This window comes from Oryctolagus cuniculus, chromosome 19 (genome assembly GCF_964237555.1).
Source record: "Oryctolagus cuniculus chromosome 19, mOryCun1.1, whole genome shotgun sequence".
Taxonomy (NCBI): Eukaryota; Metazoa; Chordata; class Mammalia; order Lagomorpha; family Leporidae; genus Oryctolagus; species Oryctolagus cuniculus.
This window is the reverse complement of record NC_091450.1, coordinates 56594714-56610738: the sequence shown is the minus strand read 5'-3', so window position 1 is coordinate 56610738 and position 16025 is coordinate 56594714. Positions and strand designations below refer to the sequence as shown.

The window sequence follows — 16025 nt, the reverse complement described above, 5'->3', positions numbered from 1 at the left end:
GGGCCTGGTCGCTTGGGAATCTGTGGGAGAAGTACATGACGGCATGTGCCCGGGCCCTGGCGGACTCCACCTGCACTGGTCAGCCCGCGCTGTCCCCAGCGTGTTCCCGAACCTAACAGAAAACTCCAGAGTGCAAATCTATGTACAGAGTAAGGCGCCAGGAAGGGGTGTCCTCACTGACCTCACAGAACGCGTCCATCCCTGAGAAAGGGGGTTCAACACCACTGAATCTCAACTTCATGGGTACGTCTGTTGTGCAATTTGTGAATGGTATTTTTGGAAATTTTTCGTTGTGGCTTTTTTTTTTCCTTAAAAAAAAAAAAACTGACTTTGACACCTGAGGTGAAGAAAAGTGTTTTCCCGTGGACTTTTCCTAAGTTCGCGGCTTCGTTCTCATTACAAAAGGACAGGACGGGGCCGGCGTGCTCACGGCGAGCTGGCCGGGCTGATGGTGGGGCTGCTGGCGTCCGAGCGGCTGTAGTCGCTCAGCGAGCCGGTCCGCAAGCCCCCGCCGCGCCGCTGCAGCATGCCCGGGTGGAAGTTGGCGTGGCGTCGCGGGTGCTTCCTCAGGTGGTCGCTGCGCATGAAGCGCTTCTCGCAGATGGGGCAGCTGAACTCGCCGGTGTGCGTGCGATAGTGCCGCGCCAGCTCGTCTGAGCGCGCAAACTTCTTGTTGCAGTCCTGCCAGCGGCAGGCGAAGGGCCGCTCACCTGTGTGAGTTCTCAGGTGCGCCTTGAGGTGCGAGGATTTCCCGTAAACTTTCTCGCAGCCCGCGTAGTGGCACTTGTGCTTCCTCTGCGGGGACTCGAGGTCAGCGCGGCTCCGGCCCCGTCGACCCCTTTGTCTGAGGCCGGGCTCGCCGCTCCCCGCAGGCGCCTGCTCCCGCTCGGGCTCGCTCCACGCGGGGCTGGGGGGCGCGGCCGCGGCGCCCTCGCCGCCGGGGGCGGCGGGCGGCAGGCGGCAGGCGGCACGGGGTCCTCGCCTTTCGGGCCGCGGCCCCCTCTCTGCGCTCCGCCGCGGCGGGTGCCCGCGCCTGTTGGTTGAGGTCCGCTAGGATCCGCGCCACCACGAACAGCGAGGCGCTGTCCTTGCCGTCGCTGCGCTCGTCGGCGCGGGGCATCGCGGGGGCGGCGGCGGCGGCGGCCGCACCCTCGGGCCAGGGCTCCGGCGCCTCCCGCGGCCCGTGCACGACCACGCGGCTGGACATGGACACGAGGCACTCGGCGGCAAAGTGGTCCACATAGGCGGCGGCTGCCATGCTGCGGGCTCCAGTGCGGGTCGCTGCGAGTCGCCAGCCGCGCATCCGCACCCACGGCCTCCGGAGAGCGGGCGGGGGGCGGGGGCGCGGCGCGCCCTCTCCTCGGCTGGGCTGGGCTAGGCTGGGCGCGCAGCCGCCTCTGTCCGCCGTCACCCGCGCGGCTCTGCGTCCGCCCGGCCGGCCACCGAGGCGTGAGCGCATGGGGGCGCGGGCCAGGGGGCTCCGCGCAGCCTCGGGAGCGGGCTGTCCTAAGGATGCCAAGCGGCGACGTCAGGGACGCCCGCGTCAAGCCGCGGCCGCAGTCTCGCCGCGCATTGTGGCAGGCGGGACAGCCGCCGTGCGCGCCACAGCTCAGTGTGGGCGTCCCGGCTGGACATTTGATTTGTTTCCATATCTTAGCTATTGTGAACTGAGCTGCAATGAACATGGGGGTACAGATAACTCTTTCATATTCTGGTTTCTTTTTGTTGGGTAAATTCCCAGAAGTGGGATGTCTGGGTCATATAGTAGGTCTATATTCAGATTTCTGAGATATCTCCATACTGTCTTCCATAATGGATTTACCAATTTACATTCTCACCAACAGTGGACCAAGGTACCTTTTTCTCCATATCCTCACCAGCATTTGTCATTTGTTGATTTCTGTATGACAGCCATTCTAACTGGTGTGATGTGAAACCTCTTTGTGGTTTTGATTTGCATTTCCCTAATGGCTAATAATCCTGAACATATTTTCAAGTGTCTGTTGGCCATTTGAATTTTCTCTCTTGAAAAATGCTTGCTTAAGTCTTTTGCCTATTTCTTAACTGGATTCTTTTTGTTGTTGTTGTTGAATTTCTTACACTCTTTACAGAGCATAGGTATTAACACTTTCCCTTATCAGTTGCATAGTTATCAAATATTTTCTCCAATTCTGTCAGTTGCCTCTTCACATTGCTGAGTGTTACTTTTGCAATGTGAAGCTTCTCAGCTTGAAGTAACCCCATTTTCAATTTTGCTTTTGTTTGCCTGTACTTCCGGGGTCTTTTCCAAAATGTCTTTGCCTATGTTAATGTCTTGCAAAGTTTATCCAAATTTTTTCTATAATAATCTGATGGTATTGGGTCATAGATTTATGTCTTTGATCCATTTTGAGAGGATTTTTGTGTAAGGTGTAAGGTAGGGTCCTAGTTTCATTCTTATGCATGTGGAGATCTAGTTTTATTAGCACCATTTGATGAAGACTGTCCTTGTTTCAGGGATTGATTTTAGCTCCTTTGTCAAAAATAAGTAGGTTGTAGATGCATAGATTAATCTGGAGTTTCTATCTTGTTCCACTGGCCTACACACACACACACACACATATATATATATATATATATATTTGCCAGTACCAGGTTGTTTTGATTATAACCATCCTGTAGTATGTCTTGAAATCTGATTTCATGATGCCTCCAGCTTTGGTTTTATTTATAAGATTGATTTAGCTATTCAGGGTCTGTAGTGTTCCATATGACTTTAGCATTGTTTTTTCTAGATCAGAGAAGAATGTCCTTGGTATTTTGATTGGGATCACACTGAATCTGTAAATTGCTTTTGGTAGAATGGACATTCTGATGATATTGATTCTTCCAATCCATGAACATGGAAGATATTTCCATATTTTGTGTCTTCTATTTTTCTATGTTTTTAATTTTTTCATGATAGAATTGCTAAGCGCCTTGGTTAAATTTAATCCAAGGCATTTAAATATTTTTGTAAATACTGTGAATGGGAATGATCTTTTTTTAAAAGATTTATTTATTTATTTGAAAGTCAGAGCTACACCGAGAGAAGGAGAGGCAAAGAGAGAGAGATAAAGGTCCTCCAGAACCTGCAGGAGAGGTGGGCAGAGCATTACACACTCCAATGGCTCCCACAGAAGTTGTGCAAGGGATCAGGTTACCATCATATTTCTATTGGCATCAGCCACAAACTGGATACTCTGCTTGCACTGAGCAGTCAGGAGCTATTCAGGATACTCTCTGAAGACTAACTTACACTCTGGGTTGATCCCCATGAAGTGTTCTACAGAGTCAGACAGTACAGCCCCATCAGAGTACTGTAGGAAGTCTAGCCAGCAGGCAACCCCAGTCAAAACAGCACCAAAGTGCAAATGGTAGGCAGGAGAATCAGCTCAAAGGAGGGTTCTCGGGGCCGGTGCTGTGGGGTAGTGGGTAAAGCTGCTGCCTGTAGTGAGGCATCCCATATGGGTGCTGGTTCGAGTCCCAGTTGCTTTACTTCTGATCCAGCTCTCTGGGCCTGGGAAAGCAGTGGAAGAAAGCCTAAGACTGTGGGCCCCTGCACCCACATGGGAGACCCAGAAGAAGTTCCTGGCTCCTGGCTTCGGATTGGCCCAGCTTCAGCTGTTGTGCCCAATTGAGGAGCGAACCAGCAGATGGAAGACCTCTCTCTCTCTGCCTCTCCTCTCTCTGTGTAAATCTTTCAAATAAATAAATAAATCTTAAAAAAGGATGGTTCTCTTGAGTAGAAAAAAACCCTTTCAAAAACTACAATATGATGACTATTAGGTTAAGATAGTCTGGAAAGACATCTTATAATGGATGGACAATTTGACTTTCATTTTGTGTGAGCTCCTCTTGAGGATACATTATGGAACTTAAACCATGTCATAGCTGTGAAGACCTTACACAAGATAGAATGATAAAATAATTTTTAAGTGTCAAAAGCCATGGGTTGTACAGTCCCTTTCAATGACTCGTTAGCCTTTTAGACCAAGTAAATGATCACTTTATTTCCTAGGGAGTGAAGTCCTATGTTTCAGTTTCTCCCAGGCATTATACCTAAAGTTTTAAATCCTTCTCTTTAATGAAAATCAATATTTCAATGACTTGTTCTCTGCATTTAAACCTTCCAGATAAATTTTCACTATTAATGCTTGAAAATTATCATAATTTTTTGGTAGTTCACTAGGAAAGATAAAAATAGTAGTACTGGAAATTTTTAATATTTAGAATAGTAGTACTGGAAATTTTATGACAAGACTTTTATCTAGCACTTGAATATCTATAAATGTACATAAAGACAAACTAGTAAGCATGACCTAGGGAAATGGCCAGATTTTGTATGCTGTTTTTTTGGCCTTTAAAGTAGCAAGTGACCAGAATCTTCCATGTCAGCAGGCTTTAAAAAAAAGCTCTTGAGAAGACACGAGGCACCAGCCAGCTTTCTGTACATTTCTTAGTTTGTAGTTTTCTAAGACTGAGTAAACAATTTAATTTTAGAAAGTAGAGGTCTGGTTTGTAACTCTCCTTGGACTTAATTATGTAAAAGTCTTTCCCAAAAACTACTATCTATTTCATTAACTTTGTTAGTCATGTTTTATTGGGTAAATTAAGAACCAGTGTAAGTTTGCACAGATTGCTGCAAAGTTGTACAGATTTCTATATTTTGGATTTTAGATGAGGAATTTTTCTTCTCTATAGTAAATAGTTTCTTATCTTGGCATTGAAAACAAATGCTTTAGAAAGTGTCAGGAAATACATGACTCTATATGTGTTTTGAGTATTTCATTTTCTTTTTTTAAGGATTTATTTTTTATTTCTTTGAAAGACAGAGTTAGAGAGAGAGGTAGAGACAGAGAGAGAGCGAGGTCTTCCATCCACTGGTTCACTCCCCACATGGACGCAATGGCCGGAGCTGTTGCACCAATCCAAGCCAGGAGCCAGGAACTTCTTCCTAGTCTCCCACTTGGGTGCAGGGGCCCAAGGACTTGGGCCATCTTCTACTGCTATCCCAGGCCATAGCAGAGAGCTGGATCAGAAGTGGAGCAGCCAGGGCTTGAACCAGCACCCATATGGGATGCTGGTACTTCAGGCCAGGGTGTTAACCCACAGCACCACAGCGCCATCCCTGCTTGTAAAACAGGAGCACTGTCACAGCTCAGTCAACAGGAAGGCATAATTCTGCAGCTTTGCCTGAACTCCATCTTTACTGTAGATCTGCTCATGGGTTTTATTTTGGGGGGTTATTTTTTCAGCTCACTGTGAGGGAACATAATGATATTGCCTTGTTTTGTAACAGGACAATAAAGGAGTCCCAGGATTTCTTTGGACCTGCGAAACTTTGGGTCCTTTCTATGCACTATGAGGGCTTCTTTGCCAGAACCATTACAAAATGTAACTCTGCTGTACTAAAGATTATCTTTAAGGTGAAAGGAGCAAAGTTAACATGCTCGCGGATGGGTGCCATACTCCTCCCTCTTTTTTTTTAAGTGTAGTATTAAGGTCCTGCATGGGAAGTTAATACACAGTGACTCCTATTGTTAATTTAACAACTAACACTCTTATGTGTGATATCTGTGATCACCTGAAGCTCTTGACATGAGCTGCCTAGGTTGTGGAAGTCTTCTGAATCCACAGACTCTGTCAGTATTCAGACAAGGCCATAAACAAAGTGAAAGTCCTCTCCTCCCTTTGGAGAAAAGTACACCCTTCTTTGATGACCATTTTTTCCACTGGGATTTCACCTAGAGAAGTTCTCCATGCAGGGACACATTTTCCCTCAAGTGTCCTAGATTTTCACACCTGAAATACTCTTGTGAGCCTTTCCCCAGACTAGAACGTCTTTAAGGCTAATTCTGAGGTCACTGAGTGCTACTTAAAGTGATTGCCACTCTATGAGTCTGCTGCAAGAACTGCTTTCCATGTCAGAGCATTCACTCCTCTATAATTTTATTAATTTTGTTGATATGATCACTGTAACAATTAGCCCTATCTGTATAATGGCTTTAAAAAATCCTATCTAATATGGTCATTTCAAAACAATCTAATTTGCATAATCACATTAAAGCTTAACACACCACTTTCACCATCTAGCCCAAAGGGATTTGAGATCCCATGGTGAAAGAATTTAGTAGTAAAGTTACAATTTAAGCTCTCATTTTGGTCATGCTATTATTTAAAAATGTTAGCCACTCCTTTCATAATATCTGAAAATCAGTCTGTGCATCTTGCAGAATCCCTAAGCACAGAGTATGTTTCCCAACTTAAAGAATAGAGAAATGAGGGAACAGCAGTTTCAACCATTAAATAACAACTTATGAAAATATTTACTAGAAGGTCCAATGTATTTTATAAATTTTAAGAATGCATGTCTTTGGAAATCTCTCTTAAATATCTAACACAGTGTAGCTTGCTTAACCAGCAAACTTAAGCACACACATATGAAGCATTTTTAGTTTCATCTTACCAATAGATTTTAAACATCTGACAAAGATATTTAGGTCACATGAATTAAAAATATCTTTGATCAATTTGATCAGTTTAAATTTATGAGCAATTTTTAATTTATAAGCCAATTAAGATGGAGCTTTTAATAAATTTTCCTATTCAGATGTACAATATGTACACATGCATAACAAAACATATAAGATAAAACAATGAAGCAGCTTTGGTAATAGTTTCCCAAAAACTTCAGCTGTGTTTTATTACCAAAAACCAATGAGAATTACTTTCCCTTCTTAGTAATCTAAATAAATCAAACTTCTTGAAATTGGAACCTAGTACATTATTGGCTTTATCTGCTCATAGGACTGACCCAGAATATTGAACACAATAACAGTCAGGAAAAAGAGGTCCTTCAAAACCTAAAATGACACATTTAAACACAGAAACAATAATGTTTTGTGTTTTATGAGCAGCAAGTCTGGTATACAAAACTGTGGATGACAAGAATTCAAATAGCCATGTTTAAAACTATAAACTCATTAACCAAAAAGAGGTACTCGCTTACTCCATATAGTATTTTTCAAAGCATCTGTAGGATCTTGTAAGAGAAATAACCCTTTCATTCCTCTGGGCCTTTCTCACTAAGATAATCATCACATCTAGTAATACAAGATCATTAGAATTTTTAACCTTTAGACATTTGTATCAGTAGTACTTTATATTATCAAAATTTAAAATTTATCATCACTTCACATCTTGACAGTACTTCTAATATAATTCAAATAGCCTGATTAGTTAGTATCTCTACAAGATGACAGACATGTGTCTTTGTCATTTCCATGGGCCCATGTGGAAATTTCAAAGCCCAATTTTTTTTGGAATTTTGATTTTTTTGAATTCCTGTAAAGGATGCCAAGAAGGCTCAAAATCTAAAATATCAGGTTGAAATAGGATCCTTTTACATCATGACATCATATACACCAAATCTGATTATGGTTATAAAGTGATTACTCACATGTTTTAGAATAAGCATATATTTAAACAAATCATAACTCCAGTAAGAACTCAACTATTTTAGCTATTAAGAGAACATAATAGATTACTTTAACATAATACAAAATCTGTATTTTTTAGTTGAGCCAAGAATTATAAATAAAACCTTAAATTTAAGAGCTGGTGTACTGAATCAAATCCCATAATTTGGAAGTTTTAACACAATCAGAACTAGGGAAGACAGAATAGCTTACTGGCAGAGTCATTAATTAAACAAAGCTATCAAAAGAAGTTGCTGTGGGGCCGGCGCCGCTGCTCACTAGGCTAATCCTCCGCCTAGCGGCGCCGGCACACCGGGTTCTAGTCCCGGTTGGGGTGCCGGATTCTGTCCGGGTTGCCCCTCTTCCAGGCCAGCTCTCTGCTGTGGCCAGGGAGTGCAGTGGAGGATGGCCTAGGTGCTTGGGCCCTGCACCCCATGGGAGACCAGGAAAAGCACCTGGCTCCTGGCTCCTGCCATCGGATCAGCGTGGTGCGCTGGCCGCAGCGCGCCGGCCGCGGCGGCCATTGGAGGGTGAACCAATGGCAAAGGAAGACCTTTCTCTCTGTCTCTCTCACTGTCCACTCTGCCTGTCAAAAAAAAAAAAAAAGAAGTTGCTGTGGGATTTTGCATAGATTTTTGACACTAGTTTGGATATTTATTAATATATGTATTGTAAAAAACCTTGTTGTTTTAATATATTTTAGTTCTATGTCAAATAGAACTAAAACTAGACTAGACTAATAGCTTTTTTTCATCTACCAATTTCCTTGATTTACATTTTGAAATATTCCTTTAGAAATCTCCAAATTTAAGACTTTTTTAAAAATAAGGTAACATCAGATTTTGAGCTTAGTTAATTCAAAGCGGTATGGAACTATTTTACATTTAGCACTTAACCTAAATGACTTAAGATTCTGATATTATATCGGTATCTGAACTTACTCAAAACTAAAATTCCATTTTTCTATAATTAGCATTGATTACTCTGCTGTTTTCATTGAACACTGATTGATTGCGTGTTGCTATAGCATTGGAAACCTGTTAAAATATAGATTGCAAAGTAAATTCAATGAGTTACAAAGCAATTTTTTGACAGACATAGCTAGACAGTGAGAGAGAGACAGAGAGACAGGTCTTCCTTTCCGTTGGTTCAGCACCCAGATGGCCACTATGGCCAGTGTGCTGTGCCAATCTGAAGCCAGGAGCCAGGTGTTTCCTCCTGGTCTCCCATGTGAGTGCAGGGCCCAAGCACTTGGGCCATCCTCCACTGCCTTCCTGGGCCACAGCAGAGAGCTGGACTGGAAGAGGAGCAACTGGGACAGAATACAGCACCCCAACTGGGAATAGAACCTGGGGTGCCAGTGCTGCAGGCAAAAGATTAGCCAAGTGAGCCACAGCACAGGTCCAAGGCAATATTTTTGAAGGCAGCAATTCACCTGGATTCAAAGAGAGAAATTTCTTCTTGGTATTCAGTTACAAGGTGGGGACAACCTGTGATGGTAATTATAGGGTTAATTGAAAGATCTTTCTCACCTGTGTCAGCAGCAGGTTGGCAAAGGAGCTGCAGAGCCATGGGAGCCCAGGTTGGGCTTGCTGGAGTGGGTACTGCCCTCATCCCTCATGGTGTCCTGGGGCTGGGGCACATGTCTGAGCTGCCAGAATGCAGGTTGCTATGGCACCTGTGGATGCCACCGTGGCCATGAGTGAGGTTCCCTCCCCCTGTAGAATTTGCCCACTGGTGGGAAGCCAATACCAGTCTGGGACAGATCTGCAAGAGCACACTGTACATCGCAAGCACACCCAATCTCCATTTTCCCCCTCCCCCACCTGCGGTCTGGGCAGGGGGTGTGGAGCAGGATGAGCGTAGGAGGAGAAGCAGAGCTTAAAGATGTGGGTGGCTATTTTTCACCATGTTGCTGAGTTGCTTTCCAACATGAGAAGCTTGTGGCAGTGGCAGACAGAAGTCTTTGGGGCCAGTCATGGGAGTAGCCTCTATGACCAGATGCAATTTCCTCTCTCCTGACAGAGAGGCCCAGAAGCCTGTGAGGCAGATCTCTATAATGAGACATATAGGAGTTTTCTCTTCATCTAGTGGAGGTGGTAATGGGCACCCAGCCAATGGGATATGCCTCTCCACCTGGGAGGAGATGTCTTTGCTCTTCATCTACCTTATGCATTGAGGTCCATGTTTGATTGCCAGATGCTGCTTCATCTTGCTAAGCCACATTCGAGGATGAGCAGGGTGGTGGTACCTTTTTCCTCCACAAAGACATGGGGGACAGACTTCTGTGAACATGTCTGTGTTTATTCACAGGCACGTACATTATAAAGGGCAGGTGAAAGGGGTGTAACCAACTCTGAGGAACACTAACCATTGGACAGAATGGACACTGGCACCAATATACCTATTGAATCAGATTGAAGGTCAATTGGCTTCCCAGGTGGGCGTAATGCGCCTGGCCACACCCAGTAGTTTACCTGACTGGCAGAAGGTGGGGGGGAGAAATGTACCTGGGCTCAGCTAACTGCTGAGATTGCCCACAGTCCACATAACCTTGTCATATGGCAGCTTCTTCTAACTGTAAAGCAAGGCAGAAAGAGGTATGTGCCATCCACCTCCTGTGGAGGATCACAGAAGCAGCAGCATTGCTCCCATCAGGCCCCATGATTCAGCCAGGAAACTGAGGAGGAAAGGAACAAGGTGGCCCTTAAGGATCATCCAGTATGGGCAGGGAACACAGAGAGCACAAGGCTGGGCAAAGTTCCTTGGTGTCCATGGGAGATACTGGCTTTGATTTCAGGCTGTCCTTTCCAGGCAGAATACATTATTGTTGTTAGGAACTGAGAGAGGCTTCTCATGAGAACAGATGGACTGCCCATGGTTGGGTGAGCTGCTTACCCACAGTAACCATCCACAGGAACTGACTGATGTTCAGTTATGACCTAAGAATTGGTTATTGTTGGGATCGTGCAGCTTGGTGCCATCAAGAGTGGCATTGTCACAACCCTAAGAAGGTGTCCACTTGTCCATCTGTCTCTCCTATTCACTGACTGCATGCAACACCTGATTCCCCCATCTAACACCTGTCAGGCCCAGAGGATGTGATGGTCACCCTAGTCACACTGGCCCCTCCTTTTCCTGTGTGCAGTCAGCCTATAAATCCTGAGCCCAAGCCCACTTCCTTGTTCATAACACTTGCTTCATCCTTGTTTCACGTAGTTTTGGTAAGATACATTCAGAAAATTCCCCAAACCACTGCCATATCTGGTGCTCTATGGCCACCTTCCCAGTCCCTGCCTTTCCCTCCTGTCTAGGTAGAACTGTGAGAACAAACTAAAGACCTTGTTACTGCACACCAGGGTCTAATTCTCCAGTACTGATCTAGGGCTGGTCACAGTTGGTTGCAAACCTGCTGTGCCATGGTTCAGAATGAATGAGTCACTTGGTAGTTTCTTAGGTCCTGAGCTCACATCCCTGGCAGATACTTAAGATATTTTTCAAGAGGTTTTTAACTTAGTCCTGAAAATTAGTGACCTGCTGGGCACTTGTGATGCTAAGCCTGTGGTCACTGTGGAATGCTGCTGACCAAAGCATACAACACCAGGAAAGTTGCAGGGGCCTCAGACTGCACCCTCCCCAAATGCAGAAGCAAAGGCTTCAGTTCTGAGTGTACAAGTGCCTGCCCCATATCTACTGCTGTCCCTGTCAGCACTGAGCTGATTTTTGGGTCATGTGATTCTGGCTGATACTGACCAGGGTCAATATTGTAATTGCATTTGGGGAAAAGTGCTTTCTCAAGGAAGATGTCTCTGAAAATGGCCCAATCCATGAGATGAGATGTGGGATGTGTCACTACGGTATCCACAGTTTGGATCGTGTTCTCTTCCTTAGGCTTTACTTGCAGCTGGTCTTGGTAAGTCTATAACCAAGAGGGAATCTGGATAATTACTGAGGGACATGTAAGAGTAGGGTGTCTTGTAGACTGTATTTATATACATTCTACATGATTTCTAATAAATATTACAGTGTGAGAGATTAAATGTACACTGTTATGTTAATTGCTATGATTTATGAAAATTCATAAACAAAATCTCTGCCATCATTCTCTCACATGAAAACTGCTAACAAAACACAGCTATATCTTTTTTGCACAGACAAAAATTTTAAGTGTTTAAAACTATCACACTTTTTGAGTTATTTATTTTATTGAACTTTTCAACTGTAGTAGAAAGGTAGAAAATACACTATTTCTTTCGATTGTCACATCATATATAATATACTAGGTTGTTTATTAGTCAAAGTTTCTTGTACATATTATTATTCTGTACTTTGTTTTACTAAACAAATATATACATCTAAATATTTCTCACAATTTTAAACAACAATGAAGACAAAAATTCTTGGGAAAAATAATCCTTTAGATATTTATTCTACAAAAGTATTTAAATCACAGCAAAGACATATTAGTGAAAAGATCACCACCTCACTGTTTTTAATATAAAAGAATGATAGATCTTGTTCTATGAAAGTGCTTAAGAATAGTGTACAATTGGTGGGAGAATGAACACAGTATATCTATAGTACATGTATAGATATCATTTTATAACTCGATTATATTTAAACTCACTAAATACCACTATTTACTAACATTTGAGGTACTTAACCTTTTAATTGATTTTTAGAAATCTATTTCTTGAGTAGGAAAGAGAAACACAGAAAAAGAAAGTTTCCATGTTTTGGTTCATTCCATTGGCCAGTCACAATGAATGAATGAACAGCAGTCATTATGTCTGAAACAGCATTGCTATGTTAAAAAATGTCTACCAGGGTGCTGATTTTTTGTTTTTATACCATTGATAGACAGAGCAACTTTTTCATAATCTTACTCAGGAAAATTAGTTTATCCATTAGAAAATAATGACAAAACAATATTAGAAACATTAAGTAAAACGTGTGAGGGTGGCATAGCATAATGATATATTTGGCCCAAGCAAAATGCAAAATATTATTCAATAAATAATAGTTTGTTTAGTCAAGATTATCCAATTTATCATGAAATATTTGTGCATCCAACCTTATTAATGAATCATAGCTACACTCTTGTGTATGACATAACAAATCTAGCAAGCACAGATTAGTATTCTTAACATTGTTATGTATGGAGTTACTAAGTCTTCAGAAACTCAGAAGTACTATTTATGCTTTATATTAAAGTCAGGCCAGCATATCAAAAAGGCATCTAAAAGGCAGTCTATAGGAGTAGAATTGACACTTAGAGATGTGATGATTCTGAACAGCCTGTATCTCACTGTTGAGAAGCAATGTTTTTTGTTTTGTTTTGTTTTGTTTTTCTTCATATTATTTGTTGAACTCTTAGTGTAGGGTTAATCTTATGCGTATAAAGTTGAATGAAAATAGATCTTTGTAAAAAATAAGAATGGGAATCAGAGAGGAAATAGGAAGAAGTGTGGCAATATGGACAGGGATGAAGATAATGTGTGAAGAATCACTATGTTGCTAAGTTTGTGTATATGAAATGCATGAAATTTGTATTCCTTAAATAAATTAAAAATAAAAAATGGAAAAAAGATATGTAAAGAATTTAAGAAAAAAATGACAAATACCACTTTAGTAATATTAGGAATGTGTGTCCTGCTGAAATTACCATAAAAAGAATGAAAATGCAATCCTGAAAGACAAGATACTTATGTTTACTAATGAGATTAATACCCATAATATATAAAGAACTGCTAATGCTGTAAGAAAAAGAAAAAAGATAACCATAGAAGAATAGACAAAAGACATGAATATACACTTTATAGACTAAGAAACTAGAACAATCACCAACCATAGAAAAACATTCAGAGAACCTGCGTTGTGGTGTGGGTAATGATGCCACCTGGAAATCCAGCATTCCATATGGATGCCAGTTTATGTCCCAGCTGCTCTACTTCTGATCAAGCTTTCTGATGATGGCCTGGAAAAAGTAGTGGAAGGTGGCCCAGGTATTTGGGACCTGCTACCCATGTGGGAGACCTACTACCCATGTGGGAGACCTCCTGGCTGCTACTTTCTGCCTGGCGTAGCCTTGGTCATTGTTGCATCTGGGGTATGAACCAGTGATAGAAGATCTCTCTTGCTGTCTCTTTCATTCTTTCTTTGTAACTCTTACTTTCAGATTTTCAGATAAATAAATATTAAAAAAAAATTCCCCCTTGTAGAGAGAAACTTAAATTGTTTTTTTTTTTTTTGACAGGCAGAGTGGACAGTGAGAGAGAGAGACAGACAGAGAGAAAGGTCTTCCTTAACCGTTGGTTCACCCTCCAATGGTCGCTGCAGCCAGTGTGCTGTGGCCAGCGCACCATGCTGATCCGAAGCCAGGAGCCAGGTACCTCTCCTGGTCTCCCATGCAGGTGCAGGGCCCAAGGACTTGGGCCATCCTCCACTGCCTTCCAGGACCACAGCAGAGAGCTGGACTGGAAGAGGGGCAACCTGGACAGAATCCGGTGCCCCGACCGGGACTAGAACCTGGTGTACTGGCACCGTAGGCAGAGGATTAGCCTATTGAGCCATGGCACCAGCTGAGAAACTTAAATTGTAATAAAAATAAACAGCATTTAATTCACATCAGAATTTAAATTATTTATATCTGACAATACCAGCATTGACAAATTACAGAGCAACAGTGACTTTTACTGGTTGAGGGGTAATTAGTACAGCTCTTTTCCAAAATAGTTTGCATTATCCAGGAAAATGAAGTACATACCCTACAATCAGCATTTAATTCTAGGACATGATATCACAGAAACTATATTGCTTATGTACACCTGGAGAAGTGAATAGAGATGTTTATACAGTAATACCATTATTAACAAGAACAAAGGTAAACTATGTGAATGTTCATTAATAGGAAATGGCTAATTTACATATGGCTTATTCATATTCTTGTATACTATACAGAATTGATAACAAACTACAGCAACTACATTTATGAAGCTTATATATTTAATGCCAGATTAAAAGAAACAAGTGCAGACAAATCTATTCTGGATGACACGTTTGTACAAAGTTGTCTAAGAATAAACACAAGTGTAGTAAACATAAAATATAAGTATATAGTAATTCATAAGTGCTCTTAATGTTCTCTTTATTGAGATATGTGATAAATAAATGTTTCTCTGGACATAAGTAGTATCATTCAACATGAAGATAATTAAAATCTCATGGATCCAAGTTGTATGGACTATAAGAGTTTAAATATGCATAGATGCATACTTCCGACAAAACTTGAAAGAAACAGTACAAAATAATTAAATGAGTGGTAGCATGAAGAGTAATTGCTGATACACATGTGTATGCACATACACAGTTTTTCTTATGATTTTTCCTTTATATGTATATATCTTATGAGCATATAACAATATTTTATATAAAAATGAGTAGGGAATTTAATATTCAAAATGACTTCTAGTTATATTTCTTATGTGAAAAGGTTCATTGATATTAAGAGTTTTTCTATTATTCCATATACTTTTTAAATCATTAAAAGAAGCAGTGCTATATATTCAAATTGATAACTATAAAAGGAAACAGATACTTCAAAATATTTTTAATCTTAGCACTCTGGAGTATAGTAACAAAAGTATCAATTCAAAATTGTAGCATGTGTCCAACTTAAAAGAATGGATGACTGCATGGAGAGTGGTTGCAATTGTACTGTGAGTTTTATGGGATGCCCTCACTCCAGGCTGCAGGATAATCTGCTGTTCCATTCGTTGGCCCTTAAAGATCCTTTCTTTTTTTCCCCTTATATTCCTTTTATTTAAAGAATACAAATTGCATATATTTCATAATTACATCTTTAGGAACATGATGATCCTTCCCACCATTAATCTCCTACCCGCTTCCTCCTCCCTCTCCTATTTCCATTCTTGTTTTTTACCAAGATCTATTTTCAGTTAACTTTATACACATATGATTAACTCTCTGAGAAGTAAAGTGTTCAACAAATTGTATGGAAAAGAAACTATTCTTCTGTAGTCAAGACAAGGGGTGTTGAAAGTAATTGCTTCTCAAAGAGTCAATTTCACTTCTATAGATTACATTTTAGGTGCTCTAGTAGTTGTCATAGTTCAGGGAGAACATATGATATTTGTCTTTTTGTCACTGGCTTATTTCAGTAAGTATGATGTTTTCCAGTTCCATCCATTCTGTTGCAAATGACTGAATTTAGTTTTTTTATTACTGCTGTGTAGTATTTCACTGTGTATATCCCATAATTTCTTTATCCAGTCTTGAACTGATGGGTATTTGGGTTGATTCCATATCTTACCTATTGTGATTTGAGCTGCAATAAACATGGGGGGTACAGATCACTCTTTCATTTGCTGATTTCATTTCCCTTGGATAAATTCCCAGGAGTGGGATGGCTGGGTCATATGCTAGGTCTATGCTCAAATTTCTGAGGTATCTCCATACTGTCTTCCATGGTGGCTTTACCAGCTTACATTTACACAAACAATATAT

At 41.5% G+C, this 16025-nt stretch overlaps 1 pseudogene; it reads right to left on the bottom strand.

Annotated features, from left to right (window-relative positions):
* Positions 1 to 330: 330 nt before the first annotated feature.
* LOC138846906 (Krueppel-like factor 13 pseudogene) lies at positions 331 to 1396 on the bottom strand (annotated as a pseudogene).
* Between the last annotated feature and the right edge of the window lie 14629 nt (positions 1397 to 16025).